We start from the raw sequence: 12,187 nt of genomic DNA on the forward strand, positions 1-12,187 counted from the left end.
CCACTTAAAAGGAATGGAAAGTATTAGTCGCTCAGGTGTGTCTGACTCTTTGTGACCCCACCCCCACCCCCACCCCCCCGGACTGTAGCCCTACAGGCTACTCTGTCCATGGGATTTTCCAGGCAAGAATACTGGAGTGTGTTGCCATTTCCTTCTTCAGGGGATCTTTCTGACTCAGGGATTGAACCTGGGTCTCCTGCATTGTGGGCAGATTCTTTACTGTCTGAGCCACCAGGGAAGCCCCTCCACTTAAGTGGAAAAAAACTTTCCTGACCATATTTCTGCATGTGATTCTCTACTTAAATGTAACAGAAATTTTCTGTTTTTAAAACAAATGGTGATGGGCGATGAAAAGTGTAAACTGGACAATAATGTGGAATCGAAGGGATGGTGGGGTAAGCAAAATGAACCATTACCAACCACACCAAGTTCAGTTCAATTCAGTTCAGTTGCTCAGTCGTGTCCGACTCTTTATGACCCCATGAATCACAGCACACCAGGCCTCCCTGTCCATCACCAACTCCTGGAGTTTACTCAGACTCACGTCCGTCAAGTCGGTGATGCCATCCAGCCATCTCATCCTCTGTCGTCCCCTTCTCCTCCTGCCCCCAGTCCCTCCCAGCATCAGATTCTTTTCCAATGAGTCAACTTTTCACATGAGGTGGCCAAAGTACTGGAGTTTCAGCTTTAGCGTCATTCCTTCCAAAGAAATCCCAGGGCTGATCTCCTTCAGAATGGACTGGTTGCATCTCCTTGCAGTCCAAGGGACTCTCAAGAGTCTTCTCCAACACCACAGTTCAAAAGCATCAATTCTTCGGTGCTCAGCCTTCTTCACAGTCCAACTCTCACATCCATACATGACCACTGGAAAAACCATAGCCTTGACTAGACAGACCTTTGTTGGCAAAGTAACGTCTCTGCTTTTTAATATGCTATCTAGGTTGGTCATAACTTTCCTTCCAAGGAGTAAGCGTCTTTTAATTTCATGGGTGCAGTCACCAACTGCAGTGATTTAGTTTCTATTAATTGTATATGGGTGTGGGGACCCTATGAACTCAAGTTGTGGGAAAACCATTAAGACTCTAAAGAGTTATATGTGGTACAGAACACAGGTTCCCACTAAAATCTCTTGAGGTCTGCATTTGTCAAGACAACAAGACTTCACACAAAGTATCATGACTAGCAAACATCTTGCAAAGCAATCGGACATCATTGAGTGAGTGAACAACAACTGCAAGTATGTCAATAGAAGTTTTGCCTGAGGTGTCTCAAAAGTAATCACACCCCTTCATTCAATTTCTTAAAGATAACTTGCAACTTTTTGGCACCGACCAAATGGGAAGAAAATAGTTGCAAATCCATACCTACTACAACAAAAAACCTAAAAAAATGAAAAAAGACATTCTTCGTTGCATATGTATGTCTGAGTTTTACTTTGCCCCCAGCCTATCTGTCTTTTCCAACTCTATCACCTTGGAAAAACAAACTTGAGCTTTGGCATAAACTTAGGAGACCCGAGTGTGATTTCTGGCTCAAGAAGATTCCTTGGAGAAGAAAAAATCCAGTATTCTTGCCTTGAAAGGCTTCATAGACATAAGAGCCTACGAACAGACTACTTCATGTGGTCAAGGAGTCGGATATGACTTAGTGACTAAACCACCACCAAGAAAACACAGATTAAGTCTACAGTTTTTACTTAGTTATCAGGGGAAAGCGCGCACGCAGTCCCCCACTACCACAAATTACGCAGTCGAGTTTCCCCTATTTGAGGAAATCGCAGAGGTCAACACACCCGGAGTGCAATGGGTGAGCCTCGCCCTGGGAGAACCACCTTCTTGATCATGGTATCTCCTCTGCCAGGTAAGTATGAGTTGACCTTCTTCCTGCCCCCCGCACAGCTTTAGACAGGTTCACTGTACACATACTCTGACTTTGCCGTTTCCCTGCAACTCTTCCACTCTCCACCGCACTCTCTCCTTTTCCACGCCTCTCAGGCCCTCCAAATAACTCTTCTAAAAAAAATCAACAAAATCTTAGGAAAATTTCCGTAGCGAGGGAAGGGGCTCGCCGGGAACAGTACCACTTCGCTGCAAAATTTACATAAGCCAACCCCATTCAGGACCTCTAAGACGGCGCCTCTCGTTCAACCCAAGCCCCGCCCCATCCCTGTCGACATGACCAATGGCCAGTCCCCTGTGACGAGAAAGTGACGTCATGATTTCATCAACCTTAGCAATCGACCTACTTATGATAGAAGAGACTTTGGACTTCCTTGGTGGCGCAGACGGTAAAGCTTCTGCCTACAATACGAGAAACCCGGGTTCAATTCCTAGGTCGGGAGGATCCCCTGGAGGAGGAATTGGTAACCCACTCCAGTACGCTTGCCTGGAAAATCCCATATACCGAGGATCCTGGTAGGCTACAGTCCATGGGGTTGCAAAGAGTCGGGCACGACTGAGCGATGTAACTTTCACCCTTTAAGTGAGACATAGACGGGTTTTATTTCTTTTCACTTTAAAATTTTTATTTTTTATTTGGGTATAGCCAGTTAACAATGTTGTGGAAGTTTCAGGTGAATAGCGAAGGGACTCAGCCATACATGTACATGGAGATACAGACGGATTTTGCCAGCCTCCTCGGAGTCTGACCTTTCGTGCTGGATTGCACGCCGAGGAGAGAAATTTAGGGATCGTGTGTTACGCTGATGCAAAAGTTTTTAAGGAATAAATAAGTTGTAAAACAGTGAATAGAAATAGTATAGAGACAAAATAAAAGCATGTGTATATTTCATGTGTATAAACATACGGATTTAGGGCTACCTCTCAAAGTGCTACTCGGTGGACTTATTTTCTGTGCAGATTCTTCCTGTTTCATTCTCACGATATCCCAAGGACCACGCTTTTCCTTTGCTTACCACATACAGAATACAAGAAATGAGGATTCTGAACTAGAAACTGATGACTAAAACAAGGGCAAGAAAGATGACCTGTTTGCTTGGAGAGTGAGGTTTGTTTATTTGTTTTCTCTTACTGCTTAAGACTGGGTTAGACCTGAGGGTGGAGAAGTGGGAGGCTGGAGAAGACAGCCAGCTTGTGTTTTCTGACCAGAGAGCAAGGGGAAATGGAGTAACTTGATCCTTGAGGTGCCTTTGGCTTAAGGGGGAAGGTGACTTCTGGAAAATCTTGGAGCGAACAGCAAAGGAACTAAGCACGCAGTTAGCTTCCAGGAATAATCTTGCTTTCTTCCTCCCTTCCCCACCCCCACCCCCTATTTCTCTCTCTGCAGTCATCAGAAATAGACTCTGGCTCTTTTCATCTGATATAAACTTTAATCCAGGACTAGTAATACCTTAGAGAATCTCCAGAAAAGTGGAGAATGAATTTATACAAAGTGGGAGGAAAGAAAAAGGCTGATGAAAGCGAGCCCACAAACCAAATGGCAAGGACACTGGTGCCTTCCGCTTAGTGGCAAACGCTATGGCTTTGCAGCGCTGACCCTGTTGGGCCTGGGCATAGACACCACCCGTGGGTCCATGCCTTCTGCTGCACCTGGCTGCTGTTAAACTGAAGATTTTGTGGTGGGGGGATTCTTCTGTGGCCATGGCCAGAAAGAATTTTCCCAGGGCCTACTCCTCGTGTCTCTCACCTATTAAATGCTGGAGTAGTTGTTACTTATAGGGAGTGGCAAGTTCCTGGTAATAGATCCACATCTTAGCCCCTCGGAAAACTAAGTGTGTGATCCTCAAAAGTTGCAAAATATGGAAAATTCCTCATCAAGGGAAAGAGGGGGTTCAGATAGTAGTTGCTCAAGATATAACAAAGGACTGCCCTGTAGCTAGCCCAGTGAAGAACATTATAAATTCAGTGCCCCAGCCCCTGCAACCCTGTGTCAAATAGACCAGGCATGCACAGTCCTGCCTTGGAGCATACTAGATGTTTGAGTGCAAGCAAGGTTTCAACCTCTTATATGGGGATGGTTGGTACCTCATCCAGTGTTATTTACATTTTCTACACTGAGAATTAAACAGTTTGAAAGTTTGCATTTCTGGGGATAGAGTAATTGGTCTAAAGCTATGGTAACAAATTCCCACCATAACTGGTTTTAAACATTCTTTATTCACCGAGGTCCACTGTAGGAGTTTCCTATTACTACTGTTACATGTTCCTACATATTTAGTGGCTTAAAACAACACACATTTCTTATGATTCTGGAGATCAGAAGTTCAAGATGCATCTCCCTGGGCTAAAATCAATGTGACAGTTGGATTGTAGTGGTTTTTCTTGGAGATGCTAGGGGAGAATCTGTTTGCCTTGTCCAGCCTCTAGAAGATGCCCACATTCTACTCTCATAGTCGGACGCGACTGAGCGACTTCACTTTCACTTTTCACTTTCATGCGTTGGAGAAGGAAATGGCAACCCATTCCAGTGTTCTTGCCTGGAGAATCCCAGGGACGGGGGAGCCTGGTGGGCTGCCGTCTATGGGGTCGCACAGAGTCAGACACGACTGAAGTGACTTAGCAGCAGCAGCAGGCCACTTTCACCTTCAAAGCTAGTTACAACTGATCAAGTAATTCTCACAACACATTATTCTGACACCAACTCTCTTTCCTCCCTCTATATGGACCTTTGTGATTTCATGGGGTGCCGATCTCAAGATAATTTGTTAGTTGGTTTGTTTTCTCACTGGATATGATTCGGTTAGACTCCAGGGCCTGGAGATGGGAGGAGGAGAAGACAGCCAACTTGTGGTTTCAGACTAGAGAGAAAGGAATGGAGTAACTTGATCCTTGAGGGTGACTTTGGCTTAAGGGGGAAGGTGACTAGCTTGGAGGAAGAGAATCCTGGAGTTAAACACAAAGAAACTCAGCAGCTAGCTAACTTCTAGAAAGAACTTTCCTTCCTTCCTTCCTCCCTTCTTTCCCCTTTTTCTTTATTTCCTCTGCAGCCATCAGAAATAGATTGTGGCTAATTTTATCTGAAATATGCTTTATTCAAGAGCTATTGGGTTGGCCAAATGGTTCATTTGGTTTTTGCCATAAGGTGGCTCTAGTAGCACTTAGTGTCTTTAACATCATTCAAAACTAGTTTGTTAGATTATTATGTGACAGCTGTCACACACTGTCATATCAGCATGCAGTTAAAAATGCGATCAAAGTTGATAATTTTTGTGTAGCCATTTTAATATTGAAGATGGAAGGGAAAAAAGCAACATTTTCAGCATATTATGCTTTATTATGTTAAGTAAGGTCAAAATGCAACTGAAACACACACACACAAAGATTTGTGCATTGTATGGAGAAGGTGCTGTGACTCACAGAACACGTCCAAAGTGGTTTGCAAACTTTTGTGCCAGAGATTTCTCACTGGAGGATGCTCCCCAGTCAGGTAGACCACTTAAAAGGAATGGAAAGTATTAGTCGCTCAGGTGTGTCTGACTCTTTGTGACCCCCGCGGACTGTAGCCCTACAGGCTACTCTGTCCATGGGATTTTCCAGGCAAGAATACTGGAGTGTGTTGCCATTTCCTTCTTCAGGGGATCTTTCTGACTCAGGGATCGAACCTGGGTCTCCTGCATTGTGGGCAGATTCTTTACTGTCTGAGCCACCAGGGAAGCCCCTCCACATAAGTGGAAAAAAACTTTCCTGACCATATTTCTGCATGTGATTCTCTACTTAAATGTAACAGAAATTTTCTGTTTTTAAAACCAATGGTGATGGGCGATGAAAAGTGTAAACTGGACAATAATGTGGAATCGAAGGGATGGTGGGGTAAGCAAAATGAACCGCTACCAAGCACACCAAAGGCTGTCTTAATCTACAAAAGGTGCCTTTGTGTATATGGGGTGGGATTAGAATGGAGTCCTCTATTATGAGCCCCTCTGGAAAATCAAATGATTAATTCCCAAAGGTACTGCTTCCCATTGGGCTTCCCTTGTGGCTCAGCTGGTAAACAATCCTCCTGCAATGTGGAAGACCTGGGTTCGATCTGTGGGTTGGGAAGATCCCCTGGAGAAGGGAAAGACTACCCACTCCATTACTGTGGCCTAGAGAATTCCGTGGGATTGCAAAGAGTTGGACACGACTGAGTGACTTTCACTTCACTTCACTGCTTCCAATAAGACCAACTGGAAGTCAGACTCAACAAAAAGTGGCCAGAATTAGTCAACAGAAAGTACATACTGTTCCATCAGGATAACACAAGAGTACATGTTCTCTGATGACCAGGCAAAAATGGTTACAGCTTGGCTGGGAGTTCTGATTCAACTGCCTTATTCACCAGACTTTGGATTTTTATTTATTTTGGTCTTTACAAAATTCTCTTAATGGAAAAAATTTCAATTTCTTGGGAGGCTATAAAAGGCACCTGAAACAGTTCTTTGCCAAAAAGATAAAAATATCTGGGGAAGATGGAATTGTGAGGTTGCCTGAAGAATGACAGAAGGTTGTGAAACGAAATGGTGAATATGTGGTTTAATTAAGTTCTCTGTGAAAATAAAAAATATATCTTTGATTTTTTACTTAAAAAATTGAAGGAAATTTTAGGCCACCCCAAACTAATAGCTCAGAGAATGTCCGGCAAACTGGAGAACCAGGCTGTACAAACTGGGAGGAATAAGAAAGGCCAATGGAAATGAGCACACAGGCCAGATGGGAAGGGCACTGGTGCCCCTTGATGAGTGGCAAACGCTGTCGCTTTCCACGAGTGACACTACTGGCCCTGGACACTAGACACCAGCCGAGGCTCCATGACTTCTGCTGCACCTGGTCTGTGTTAAACTAAGGAGCTTGAGATGAGGGGATTCTTCCACTGCAGGGGACAAAAAGAAATTCCGCGGAGCCTACTCCTTGTGTCTCCTGCATGTGTACTCAGTCACTCAGTTGAGGCCAACTCTTTTGCAACCCCATGGACTGTAGCCCATCAGGCTCCTCTGTCCATGTTTTTTCCAGGCAAGAGTAGGGAAATCCATGGAGTAGGTTGCCATTTCCTCCTCCAGGGGATCTTCCCAACCCAGAGGTTGAAACTGATTCTCTAGCTCGTGTCTCCTGCATTGCAGGCAGATTCTTTATTACTGAGTCACCATGGAAACATTCTTGTGTCTCAACTCCTGTCAAATTCTGGAGGAGTTGTTACTGCTAAAGATTGGACAGTTGTTGATAACAGACCCACAACTTAGCCCCTAGGGAAACTAAGAAAGCAAGAATGTGATCCTTAACAGTTGCAGATGTGGGAGGTTCATCATTGAAGGGAAGGGCATTCAGATACCAGACTACCTGGATATGACAGAAGAATCCCCTGAGCCCAGCCCTCTGCAGCTAGCCCAGTGGAGAACATTATAAATCCAGTGCCCCAGTCCCTGCAACCCTATCTCAAATAGACCAGGTGTGCACAACCCTGTCTTGGAGCTTATTAGATGTTTATCCCTGAGTGCAAGTGAGGGTTTCAACCTTTTATATGGGGATGGCTGGTACTTCATCCAGTATTATTTACATTATCTACACTGAGAACTGAACAGTTAGAAAGTTCGCATTTCTGGGGATAGAGTAATTAGTCTAAAGACATGGTAACAAATTCCCACCAGAACTGGGTTTAAATATTCTTTATCCACCAATGTCCGCTATAGGAGTTTCCTATTGCTACTGTAACACATTACCACACACTTAGTGGCTTATCACACATTTATGATTTTATGGTTCTGGAGATCAGAAATCCAAGATGCATTCCCTGGGCTAAAATCAATGTGACAATTGGGTTGAGTTTCTTCCTGGAAGCTCTAGGGGAGAATCTATTTCTTTGCTTTGTCCAGCCTCTAGAAGATGCCCATATTTCACTCTCATGGCTCCCTTCCATCTTCAAACCAGTCACAGCTGATCAAGCTATTCTCACAACACATTATTCTGATACCAACTGTCCTTCCTCCATCTACATGGACCTTTGTGATTTCATGAGCCCCCCATCTCAAGGTCCTTAATTTAATCACACCAGCAAAGTTTCTTCTGCTATGTCAAGTAACATAATCACAAACTCCAGGGATCAGGATGTGAACGTCTTTGGGGAAACATTATTCTGCCACCACAGCCAGTCTCCTCAGTGAACACATTTGTGCAGGCATAACAGTCAAGGGTGGCTGCTCTCTTCTGAACGTGATCCAGGTGAAAGCAAGTCAGTCCACTGCTTCTGAGTGTCAGCCAGGCAACAGCTGGGCCCCGTGTTGAGGCACTGGAGTCACAGAGAGGGGAGAAAGTCTGTGGGGAGAGGAATCTGAGGACCCAGAGCCTGGGCAGTTCCCAGGGACCAGAGCTGCAAATGCCTTCATGCGGGGAGGAGGCTGGGGAGGGTGTTAGGAACTGAATGGATGTGCCCCTCCACCCCCCCACACACACCTAATTCATATCTTGAACCCTAATCCCTGTGGGTCTGTATTTGGAGAAGGCATTTTAAGGAAGTAATTAAGATTAAGTGAGACCATAGTCTTGGGGCCCTGATCTGATAGGATTAGTGTCCTTATGAGAAAAGATACCAGAGAGCTTAGGCTCCTGCCCTTGTTGGTGTTGTTCAGTCACTCAGTCGCGTCTGACTCTTTGCGACCCCATGGATTGCAGCAGCACGTCAGGCTTCCCTGGCCATCACCATCTCCCAGAGTTTACTCAAACTCATCTCCATAGAGTCGGTGATGCCATCCAACCGTCTCATCCTCTGTCATCCCTTTCTCCTCCCGCCTTCAATCTTTCCCAGCATCAGGGTCTTTTCCAATGAGTCAGCTCTTCACATCAGGTGGCCAAATTATTGGAGCTTCAACTTCAGCATCAGTCCTTCCAATGAATATTCAGGACTGATTTCCTTTAGGATTGACTGGTTTGATCTCCTTGCAGTCCAAGAGACTCTCAAGAGTCTCTCCAGAACCACAGTTTGAAGGCATCAGTCCTTCGACACTCAGCCTTTTTTATTGTCCAGCTCTCATATCCATACATGACTACTTGAAAAACCACAGCTTTGACTAGACAGACCTTTGTCAGCAAAGTAATGTCTGCTTTTCAATACGCTGTCTAGGTTTGTCCATTGCTTTTCTTCCAAGGAGCAAGCATCTTCGAATTTCATTGCTGCAGCCACCATCTGCAGTGATTCTGGAGACCAAGAAAATAAAGTCTGTCACTGTTTCCATTGTTTCCCCATCTATTTACCATGAAGTGATGGGACCATGATCTTAGTTTTCTGAATGTTGAGTTTTAAGCCAGCTTTTACACTCTCCTCTTTCACCTTTATCAAGAGGTGCCCTACCCCAGCTCAAGCAATAAGCAAAGGCCTAGTGAGGACCCATCGAGGCATCTGCTATCTGCGAGCCAGGAAGAGTGCTTGCACCAGAAACTGAATTGGCACAAACATCAATCTTGATTTGCACATCCAGCCTCCAGAATGTGTGAAAACAGGTTGATGGTTAAGCCAGCCAATCGACGGTAATTTTGTATGGCTGCCCCAGCTGACTAATACAGGAGGTTACTTAGCCATTGGCCTAAGCATATTCTCCTACCTGGGCCTTGGTGGGATCTGTCCCAGTTTTGTTCCTGTACAGAGTACTTATAGCCCGCTTTCTCTTGCTAAGGATGATCTGTGACTTTAGAATGATGTTTGATCACCTGGTTTAGGATTTCATAGTGTAAGTTATTCCATGTAACAGTGACTTGCACCAAGGGTCTCTTAGAGTTTGCTTTCCTTTTTAAAACCAAGTTTGTGGGTGTGTGCTCTGTCATGTCCAACTCTTTGCGACCCTTTGGACTGCAACTCACCAGGCTCCTCTGTCCACGGGATTTTTCAGGCAAGAATACTGGAAAGAGTTGCCATTTCCTCCTCTAAGGGGTCATCTTAACCCACGGATCGACCAGAGTCTCCTGCATTGTTGTTGGATTCTTTACCTCTGAACCATCGAGGAAGCCAAGAAAAGTTTGGCATCTTCCCAAATATCAACCTAGCATGTCTTGGATGGCTGAATTGAGATTCTTCAGGGTGAAGCCATGAGCCCATGTGACTTGCATTTCCTGGGAGATTTCTGTGGTTTGGACTCTCCAGAACCACAGACAAGGGTTTGTTTGCTGGTGAGGAGGAAACTGTGGTAGCTCTGGAGAGACCTAAGGGAAAAGGAGAAAAAAAATCCCCAGAATCAAGGCATGTAAGGAGGTTGGGGGTGGGGGCAATGGGAGTCTGCTCTTGTGGGACTAAAGGAAGTTGGTGGATGAGAGAGGAGGCTAGGGTGTGTGTCCAACATGAGGTCAGGGGAAGTTCAAGAGAAGGCAGCTGCCATTCTGGGACCAGAGACTAGGACCTTCTTGCCATTCAGGCTCTGGTCACCCTCCTCCTTATTCTTCCTCAGCTTCTGTCTCTGCTTCCTTCTCCTCCTGCCCTGTATCTTCCCAGGCTTTTTTCGTTCCCACTCCTCCTCCTTGTCCCTGCTCCTCCTGCTCCCATCCTCCCCACCCCTCCCCCACACCACAAAGCAGGCCAACATATGAAGGCGCTGCCCTAGTCTGAGAGGAATATGAGGGAGTGTTTTCCACCAGCCTAAGAAGCATGGCTACATTTGTCTCTGGTCAGAAATTGGTTTGGAGGAGACAGCACAAGATGGCTCAGCCTGAGGAGCTCCCCCTCCCCAGTCAACCGAGGACGCACGGGCCTTAGGCCCACCCCCCAGTTGCGTGCGTGACTAAAAGTCAGGAACCTCTCCACTGGGACCCTGAACATCTTGTTCCTAAAGTCCCAGACAGGTTAGCTTCTTGGTGCCCGCTTCTTCATGAGGCCAAGTTCCAAGGGAGGGTCCATGGCGCCCCCTCCTGGTGAAGGTGCACAAGGACCCCTTGTTCATACAAGGGTAAGTCTGAGAAAATGGTCCCATCTGTTCCTTGGAGACAGGGTTCTAGGTTCAGCGACTCCATCACCACCTTCACTTTCTCCATCACAGGCTCTTAGGCTCAGATGAAATTTCTATCCTCAAACTCAATCTGGGAGGCGGGGTAATCAACATCTGAGAAAAGGAACCTAAACTGGCTAGTCCTTGTGTAATATAAGGGTCATCAGTGGAGCACTTCTAGGGTTCTGATTTGACTTTGTCTTGCTTTGCTGTTCTGCATTGCACCTTCATATATCGTCTTAATTTTACTAAACTTTGTCGAAAGTAAACAATTTTTATTCTTAGTTTCAATACTAGTTAGCACCTTGACTTAGATGAAGGTAAAAATCTCTGGGATGCTTGAATCAGACACGGCAAAAGATCCCTGGGATTTGGGAAGATCTCCTGGAGAAGGAAACAGCAACCCACTCCAGTACTCTGCCTGGAGAATCCCACTGGCTGCAGGAGCCTATAGTGACAGGCTACAGTCCATGGGTTACAAAAGTCGGACAAGTGTAAAAGCAGAGTTGAGGTCATTTCACTAGCACCTTAGTTACTACCATTGTCAGTGGCAGAATACTGCCCCCCTAGGTTGTCCCTGCTGAAATTCTCAAAACCTGTGAATATATTAGAAAAAGAAACTTTGCACTTGTGGTTAGGACACAGACTTTGAGACGAGGAGATGACCCTGGACCATTCAGATGGATACCCAGTAATTACACAGGGCCTTCAGGTCAGAACGATGCAAAGTGAGGACTCTACCTCACTTTGAGCACCTAGTTTAGAAGATGGATGAAGAGGGCAGGAGCCAAGGAATGCGGGAGGGCTCTAAAATCTTTTTAGACAAGGCAAGTTAACAGATTATCTCTTGGAGCCTCCAGAAGATAAGGCAGTCCTGTCAACATTTTGATTTTAGTCCAGTGAGGTCTTTGTTGGACCCCTAACCTACAGAACTGTAAGATAATAAAGGTGTGTTCTTTTAAGATGCTAAACTAAGAACCACTTTTTTGTTACAACAGAGGAGAGCCCCAAAGGCAAGTGTAAATCAGCATATAAACTTTTAGCATTAACAAGATGGGGAGCTCTTGAACCCTGTATGAATCTTTAGGTTCTCTATCTGTCTTGGGTTGAAGGTCAAGAGATATTGTTCCATGTTTGAAGCATTACATTAGGTGTCTTTTTACTTTTCATTTTTTTCCCTAGTATACGCAGCAGGTTTCTCATTTGAATTACAGCAAACTGGAAGACAGTGATGGTGACACATATTGATCTCATTCGCCTTTAAGAATGGATTCCAACACGTAGAAGGAA

At 45.2% G+C, this 12,187-nt stretch overlaps 1 non-coding gene across 1 annotated transcript; it reads right to left on the reverse strand.

The window, feature by feature from the left end:
* Positions 1–1,704: 1,704 nt before the first annotated feature.
* On the reverse strand, positions 1,705–1,868 carry LOC138987066 (U1 spliceosomal RNA). Its single transcript, XR_011463529.1, has one exon. It is a non-coding gene; the product is annotated as a U1 spliceosomal RNA (small nuclear RNA).
* Between the last annotated feature and the right edge of the window lie 10,319 nt (positions 1,869–12,187).

The sequence above is a fragment of the Bos mutus genome, unplaced genomic scaffold, assembly GCF_027580195.1.
Source record: "Bos mutus isolate GX-2022 unplaced genomic scaffold, NWIPB_WYAK_1.1 CTG568, whole genome shotgun sequence".
Lineage (NCBI taxonomy): Eukaryota > Metazoa > Chordata > Mammalia > Artiodactyla > Bovidae > Bos > Bos mutus.